Source organism: Hyaena hyaena, unplaced genomic scaffold (assembly GCF_003009895.1).
Source record: "Hyaena hyaena isolate Hyena2069 unplaced genomic scaffold, ASM300989v1 scaffold_301, whole genome shotgun sequence".
NCBI classification, from domain to species: Eukaryota; Metazoa; Chordata; class Mammalia; order Carnivora; family Hyaenidae; genus Hyaena; species Hyaena hyaena.
The window spans coordinates 1650148-1658972 of record NW_024080932.1 but is presented as its reverse complement, the minus strand read 5'-3'; positions in this window follow the sequence as shown (position 1 = coordinate 1658972).

Here is an 8825-nt window from a genome sequence, read left to right as displayed (position 1 = left end):
GAGCAGCCTAGTGCCCAAAATGTGTTCGTGAATCCGCAGCCTGGGGAATCTTACTTTGCACACCTGATCTCATATTCACACACCTGGTCATCCTACAGACTTCTCTTAGGCAATAATAAGTACCTATCCAGTTGGTTGGGTTAGTCCCATGAGAATGATCCTTGACATCTTTCTCTCTCTCACCTGCCATAAACAATTCAACCAAAAGTCCTGCTTCTTTTTCCAAAATACACCTAAGGCATCCCTCTTGGCCACCAAGGAGTAGTCCAAGCCAGCAGCCCTCTCTCCTGGTTAACTGCCATGGATCACTTGTGTCCATGCTTGCTTCCATTGTCCCACAGCCAAAACACTCTTTGTCAAAAATACAATCAGATCACTTTGAAAGAAAGAAAGAAAGAAAGAAAGAAAGAAAGAAAGAAAGAAAGAAAGAAAGAAAGAAAGAAAGAAAGAAAGAAAGAAGGAAGGAAGGAAGGAAGGAAGGAAGAGTGATTCCATATTGCCTGTTGCACTTGGGGTACAATTTCCTTGTCCTACAAAGCCCTGGATTATTTTTCTCTGTGTACTTCATAAGTATCAGGCTTATGAATCTTCTTTAGGTCCTCAATTGCCCCAAATCCCATCTTGCTTCAATGCTGTTACACAATCTACTCCTTCCATGGAACATTCTTTCCCTATATATACTAACTCTTCTGTGTATTTTAATTCTCAGCTGAAAAATAATACCTTTAACAAAAGCTTCCCTCACTTCCCCTTATAATCTATCCCATATAAATTAGTTCCTCAGTGATAATTCCTTGCAGACTCTGAGCAATCACATCACATTTAATTATTCACTTATTAGCAAACTGACTTTGAGTAAGCTGTTCAATTCTCTGAGCTTTCTCATCCTCGCCTATAAAATGGGCATACTTTGTAGAATAGTTGTAAATAGCAGAATTAATGCACTTAATAGGCATTCAATGAATAGCTATGAAAAGTGTTATTCTTAAATAAAATACCCATAGCCCAAAACAATGCTCTGTACTATAAAAATCAGTCACAGCTTACGACCCAGAAGTAACATGACTATCAATCAGAATAGAGAGACTTTTCTGGAATACCACTTCCAAGAAGGCTCTTAAGCCATCTGTGAATATGCCACCTGTGCATTCCATTTTGACCTACCTGTGTTTTATGAAAACACCACTATTAGCTCTTTTCCATCAAAGAGGCCATTGAAAAGAGGAGAGAAACATATACAGCTGGGTAAAACACTGAAATACAGCTTATGCTGCTGAAGTTTATCTGTCTTAAGCTGAGGACTCTAAAGAAAGATTTTTTTTTAATGTTTTATTTATTTCTAGGAGAGAGAGAGACAGTGTGAGCAGGGGAGGGTCAGAGAGAGAGGGAGTCACAGAATCTGAAACAGGCTCCAGGCTCTGAGCTGGCAGTCAGCACAGAGCCCGACGCGGGGCCCGAACTCACGAACCGCGAGATCATGTCCTAAGCGAAAGTCAGACGCTTAACCGATTAAGCCACCCAGGCGCCCCCAAAGAAATATTTTTTTAAGAAAGCTTCCTCCATTGGGTAACAATGATTTCTGCCTTCCCCTTCTCAACACAGATAGACAACATTTCAACGTTCATAAAAATTGGAACACAGAGCTAACTTAAATCCTGTTGTCCAAATTGTAGACTATTTGCAAAGCAATCCAGTACTGATCTTGAATAACATTTCCAATGGTTCTCCTGGAGCACAAACACATTTAAATGCGCCTATTCACAAGTTTAAAAAAGAATGTAAATGTATGCACATATGAACATTGAAATAGTCTTCTGTGAGGCGGTTTAATAAGCCGATCTCTTAGTCCATACAGCAAACAAACTAGAATTAGAAATCAGAAGCAGAACTGTCATTATGCATACCTGTAATTCATTTTAGGAAATTCATATGTTCCCAAAAAGTTGTCTGCATGCCACCATTTTGTAAATTGGATAATATTTTTCAAAACACTAGAGGAGGTAGCTGTTTTAACTAGCATTTGAATGATACCTTTGGTAAAGTGAAGAATCATTTCTGTAATATGAATAATTGGCATCATTAAATTCATTTTGTAAACAAGGGATACTTGTACCATGTTTAGATTCAAGCAGATGATCCATCTGCTCTTGGTTTGGGGATTCATTCATTCAGTTAGCATTTTGCATGCATTTGCTATTCATGTATTCATTCTACAAATATTTACTGAGTGCTTACCATATGCCTGTCACTGTATTAGATGCTGAAGACACAGGAATGAACAAGAAAGATGATATCCTTCGTCCTCCTGAAGCTTGTACCCTAGTGGGGCAAAGTGACAATAAAAAGAGGTAAATAAGAATATACAATACAATCTAATGTGGGTATATGTGTTACAAAGAAGAATAAAGCAGTCTAAGGGGATAGAAAGGGATGGGCTGTAGGGGGTTGGAGTATTGGGTAGGTGCTGAGGTTGATGGAAGAGCCAGAGAAGTCCTGGTTAAAGAGGCTAGGAGCAAATGAAGAAGCAAACCAGGAGAAAGACTCAGGGCAGGGTGCTTAAGGCAGAAGAAACAGCAAATGCAAAGATTCTGAACAGGGAGTATGTTTGTACTTGAACAATAGCAAAAAACGAAGTGTGGCTTCAGGGATCCAGGGGAAGATGGGAAGATCAGCAAGGTACTCAGGAGCCAGCCCATGACGCACCTTTTAGACTACAGAATGGAGGTATGCATGAGGCAACTGTTCTCAGCATCAGTAGGGGCAAGGGATGGAAGACTCCTAGAAGCCATAGATATCTGCCCACCATGGAAAGGGACAGTTCTACAAATAGATTAACATGCTTCTATCTTTTTTGTTGTATCCTCTTTATTTCTCTCTTACCTTCACTGCTTCTATTGCCCTTCCCTCTCTCTCTCCCTTCTTTCCTTTCACTCTTTCACGAATATTTATTTTGTACCTGTTGTGCCTAGGGATCTGATGGATGTCCTGGGTATAGAGAAAAGTTCTGCCTTTTCCCCACACACTCCCCATTCATATCAGAATTAGGACCTGTTGCATGAGCTTCTCCATTGGGATGATTTGTGAGTGAACCACATAAGTTGGAATCCTAAATCCAAAATGTACCTGTTGTATTATAATGGGCACTGCATATAATTTTCTTATTATTGCAATTCTCTAATCTGTAAAATAGGAATAATAATAAATACTTTGGTGGGATGTTTTAAGATTTTCTAGTTTTATATAAAAGCTGGTGATCATTATTATTACAATATTATTTCTACTTGCTTTCTTCCTTTAAAACTTGAACCTTAAAGTTAAAGGAAGGACATAGTTCCAGGATTTGGTATGAGACTGAAGCTGTCTTCTTATTATCTCTCTTCTAATGTCCTAGAATATTATGTTCCTGATTATAGGATATAGCCCATGAGATATGACAACCCAGGACAACCCAGCATGGAGGCAGGATGAAAATTGTTTGTGCCTGTGGAGACTGTATTAATGTTCCCAACTCTTCACCCTGCTCTGTATCCATACCTTTTGCCAAGCAACTCTGCAGTTTCTCTCACTAGAAAAGCAGATTATATTTCCCAACCCCTTATCTTTCCATCTGACCATGTGGTATGCTTTGGCCAACAAAATGAGGTAGAAGGAACAGTTTCTAGCTCTAAGCCTACACCACAAGGGGCCATGCATATTTCTGTGTGACAACTTGTGCAGTTGCTATTGCCATGAGAATACACCCAATCAGATCTCAAGAGGAGGATGAGAAATACAGGAAGTTGAGCTGTTACCATAGCCTAGCCCAGTCTGGAGCAGGCAACCCCAGCCAACCCACAGATAAGAAAAAATAATTGTTATTTTAAGCCACTGGATGCTGGAGTCCTTCATAATCTAGTATATTATGATATATATTTGATATATATTGTTATATTTGACTGATATGCTGTCTTAATTTCATCAAAATATTCATTAATAATCATTATCAATTAGTTAAGTATTTAACACACAAAGTACTGTGGATACAAGCATAAACCAGAAGGGTCTCACCCTTGCCCTTAGGGAACTTACAGTCTAGGTGAGGGAGGAAAACAAAGAAATGCTACTGGTCAGAGTAGAAACGTTTCAGAGAAGGGGATTGCCTGGAATCAGGGTTTACCCCGAGATTACTGGTTGATAACTCCTAGTGGTGGAAAGGGGAACTGCATCTCTGAGATGCTCTCACTCTAATGAAGAGTAGGAGTGAGATTCCAGAATGTCAGCTCTGGAAGGATCCTCCGCAGAACTTATCATGGGTGAGCTCTCATTTACAGCTAGGCTCAGAGAAAGAGAATGACTTACTCAGGGTGACTCAGTGAATTTGTGGCAAATCTAGGACATGAACCCAAGGGCACTCGCCCCCAGGTTTGGCACATTTAATTCTAAAAATGACTTTAGCTGGGTCTTACAATGTCAGTAAACTTTGAATTGCCATAATATTCTTGGCCAGAAGTTTTATTACAAATACCACTTAAAATAAGATTAATTTCCACAATTATTATAATTCGTAATTGTAACATGTCTCCTTTCTTGCTCAGTGTATTTAAGGTGTGATAATAATCAGACCTTGTAATTAATAACAGTAATTAATACCTTTCATTTATTGAGGCTCTCCTCTAAGCACAGTTTTTATGGTTTTAGATAAGTGGGTACATTGAATAACTGCAACAATCTAGGCACAGATAATAAGCTCCATTTTATAGAATTGGAAACTGAATCTCATGGAGATAAAGTCCTTGCCCAAAGTCATATAGCTGGTTAAGTGGCAGAACCAGAAATCAGACACAGATCAAAAGTCTGTGGTTTTTCCACTTTTCTCTGCAGACCCAGCTGTGGGAATCTTTATCTGAAATGTTGGTTCACAAATGGTATTCCTATTCCATCTTTCTCAATGTTTTCCCTCTGTCTAGAGAAGGCATGACTGGAGCCCACTGCAATGTGATAAAACCATCTCCCTGCTTGGATCCTGCTTCATTTTTTACACCTTATACCAAAGGATGCTTCCGGAGCACGGGCTTTGAGAAGACCTAGGGGAGCCTGGAGCTTCTAAGTGGAAACAAGGAACTGACTCAGCAGGGCCTGGCTACCTTCAGAGTCTGAGGAGAGGCCCATCAAAGGGATGAGAGCCTGGTACCTTTGATGAAGGAACCAACAGGAAATTATTAGCCTCATGCTGACAAGGACAAAGACAAGAAAAGGGCCATTTGGGCCTCATCTCTGTCTCCACTGGAAGAGGCAGGAAGCAGAAGGGGCTGTTTATCCTGGCTCCAGAGCCACGTGAACCCTGGCTTCCTCTCCTGAAGAACAAGGTGAAGGAAAGGTGAGGCAAGTTAAGATAAACACCCAAACTTTTGGCTGCCTGGAGGAATTGAATCTTTTAATTTAAGCTGTCAGTAGGTTCTTTCTTCTTCTCTCTCTCTTTTCCTTTTTTAATCTAAACTGTAATCACACAATACTCCACCCAAATGCTTGATATGGATTTCTAAGACAGATCCTAACATAGTCATAAAAAATCGCCTCTGAAATGTGCACTTTGTACTGTGTCTATGTGTAGGTGTGTTTAAAATGTCACGAACTGGAATACCTAACTCTAGTTCCCAGGAATTAATCACTTAGAAGAGTGAAAGGGGGAAATTAACTTGCTTTAACACTTACAAGACTCCAAAGCAGGTGCCAAAATAGAACTTACTGAATAGATGTATGGTTATCTTTCCATAAGAACTAAAACTCTTTTTAAAAAAAAAAAAAAAAACATTTTTCCTGTAAATTTGCCTTGCAAAAATTTCCCCTCTAAGGCACAAATGCAAGTCATAGACTCACAGATTCCTCACAGGGAATAAAAGTGTAAAAAGAAGTGTTTTGGGGGGAGGGGTGGGGGAGCTGGTGGGTTTGGCCTTTTTTAAAATTACAATTCAATGAATTTTAGTTAAAATGTGTAGATTTCTGCAGCCATCACCAACATCTGATTTTAGAGCATTTTCAACACCAAACAAAGTTCCCTCATGTCATCTGCAGTCAACTTGTATTCCTACTTTTAGCCTGGACGACCACTGATCTGCTTTCTACCTCTATACATTTGCATTATATATATGGAATGATACAGTATGCAGTTTTGTATCTGGCTTTTAGCATGTTTTCAAGGCTCATTCCTAATGTAACATGCATCAGTATTTCTTTTATTTTTAATGCTGAATACTATTCCATTTCATGGATATACCACATTTTATCCATCCAGCTATTGGGGGTAACGCTGCTATGAATTTTCAGACACATATCTTTGCGTGGGTAGGTTTTCAGTTCTCTTGAGTAGAATCAGAGACACAGAATTGCTGGGTGGTGCAAAGGGATATTGACTGCTGCTCTACAGTAGGTTCGACGGATTCAGGTATGCTCTGTCAGTGGAGACCTACCAAACAATTCCTGACTTTTAAAACCAGCTGATACTACCTTTTATGAACGGGACCGTCTAAAAACAACCCCCCCCCCCAACAACAACAATGCAAGAAAACAGCAAAAACAAACAAACAAGCAAACCCAACTGCTCTCACTTGATGAATTTTGAACAGGAAACAGAGGATAATTTCCAACTAATATCAGATCACAAGTGTCCAGGCTCCGTCCTTGGACTCGCCTCCAAAATGGAATTAATTGAAAATTTTCTCATGGATCCAGAGATGCCCTCACCATCACTGATCCTGGACATCTTTGTGGACGTGTATTGAGACTGGCAGAGAATTCACGGTCCCTGAATGCTCCCGTGGCAAGGACGAGAAAACCCTGACAATAGTGAGTACGGACAAGCGCTGAATCCAGGTAACTTCTCTCCTGTGTAACGTCAATCACGCGCGGAAGCCGCGCGGTGCGAGCAGCCCATTGGCTTCGCGGCGCCCTACCCGAGTTGGGGGACTTTCGGCGGAGACCTCGGACATGCTGAAGTTTTAGGGCTTACAGCACCCGGGAGTGGCAGATACAATGACAGGACCCGAGGGGCTGAGAGGAAGCAAGAGTGTGGAGGGGCTCACGTCAGGGCCCACCCTGAGGAGGAGGCGGTAGACGCAGGCACAGAGTGCGACTCACCCGCGCGCGGCGGCGAAGCGCGGAGCCTCGGCGGCCTCGCCAGTCGCTCGCACCTGGCGTGCGTGAGGCGGGGGAGCGCCGTACCCAGTGCCCAGAGGCCCGTCCCCTTGAGGCCTGTGGGACGTGGGGGTAGAGGCGGGGGGAGCAGATGAACGAGGGGACGCCCCCTTCCCCAGCCGAGGAAGGGCAGTTTAAAAGCCACGGCCACAGGGAGTGCGCGGGGCGCGCGCTGGGAGCCGGCCCGGGGGTGGGGGGGGGTCCGGGAGGCCGCGACGTCGGCGGACGCGCCGAGGGGGAGGGGCGGCGTGCCGCGAGAGCCCGCCCCGCCTGTCGCCCCCGCGCGCGCTACCCGGCGCGGAGCAAACCCGCGGAGCCTCGCGCGCTCGCCGCTGGGGGGCGGGGCGGCGGCGGGGGCCCGGCGTCCTGAGGGCAGCTTCCCTCAGCTTTCGCGCACCGTCCGAGGCTTTCTCTTCCTCACTCGCCCTCGCTTTCCGTTAACTCCGCGGTGCCTCTCCCCGCCGTCGCCCCGCTGTCCCCCCGCGGCCAGCTTAGCCAGCTCCTCCGCGGGCCCGTCGCCCCTGCCTTTCTTTCCCATCCTAACCCCCGTCCCTCCTGGAAATTCCTTTCCTCCGTTACCCCTTTTCTTCCTCGCCGTCTCTCTGCCTCTTCTTTTCCCGCCGCCCCCCACCCTGGAAACTTGTTGCGGCCAGGGGTCCCCGACAGGTCACAGTTGTTTCTTTCGACCCCCGAGCCCTCGGAGTGTGGGGGTGCAAACCCCGTTCGGGGTCCCGTGAGCGCCCGGCCCAATCCCTGGTGTGACTCCGAGGCCTCAACCCCGGCTGCCTTCTCTTCCTGTGATTCCGCGAGGGCAGGAAGCGGCCCGGGGGCTCCCTCCCTCAAGAGGGTCCCCCCCGAGCGATAAAAGGGGGGACCGAGGGAGGACGCGGGCCCTGCACCTCAGGGCCTCTCTCCCGCGGAGCCGCACTCCCCGTAGAGCCTTGGTGGGTGTGCGGCGAGGGGGCCCGAGGCAACAAGTGACGCCACTGCGGGGGCCGCTGGTACCTGCCTGAGGCGGGGGCCCAGGCACCCTCTGGGGGGGGGTGGCGGGCGCGAGGGCGACTCTAGCTCTGCGTTCCCCGTGCCCCCCGCCCTGCAGCGAAGCACGGCGGGGGCGGGGGTACTGGGAGAGAACCGAGGGACGTGGCTCTTCTCAAGTCCGAAGTCTCCCTCCCCAGGTTTCCCGCTCCGCCCCCCAAGCAGACTTTGCGAGATCTGGGGGAGGCGCAGGGGCAGAAGTCGCCAACGTGGAGGGCTTTTCGGAAGGTGGGGTGGAAGAGTGAGGAAAGACAATTCCCGATTGCCTCCCCCGCTTAGGCGATGCTTTCCTCCAACCCACCATCCAGGCCTCCCGGGCAAGGACCCAGGCTGGCCAGCTGGAGCGGATTTGGGCGAAGGAGGAAAAGGGGGCTCCCAACCCCTCCCCGGTTTCCCTCCGCCGCCCTCCCTGATTGGCTGCACGTCCCCGGAGCCCAACTTCAGTCGCTCCAGACTCTGAGCCCCCAAGGGAGCCAGAGTGCAGCGACCCGGGGCGGCCACGAATCCAGGGTTCAGCAACTGTGGGGCGCCTGGGGGGAGGGGCGCGGACGGGGTCGGCCCCCGCAGCCTCCGCCAGGCCCAGTTTTCCGCGTCTCGCGGCCTCGGCTCCTCTCCGC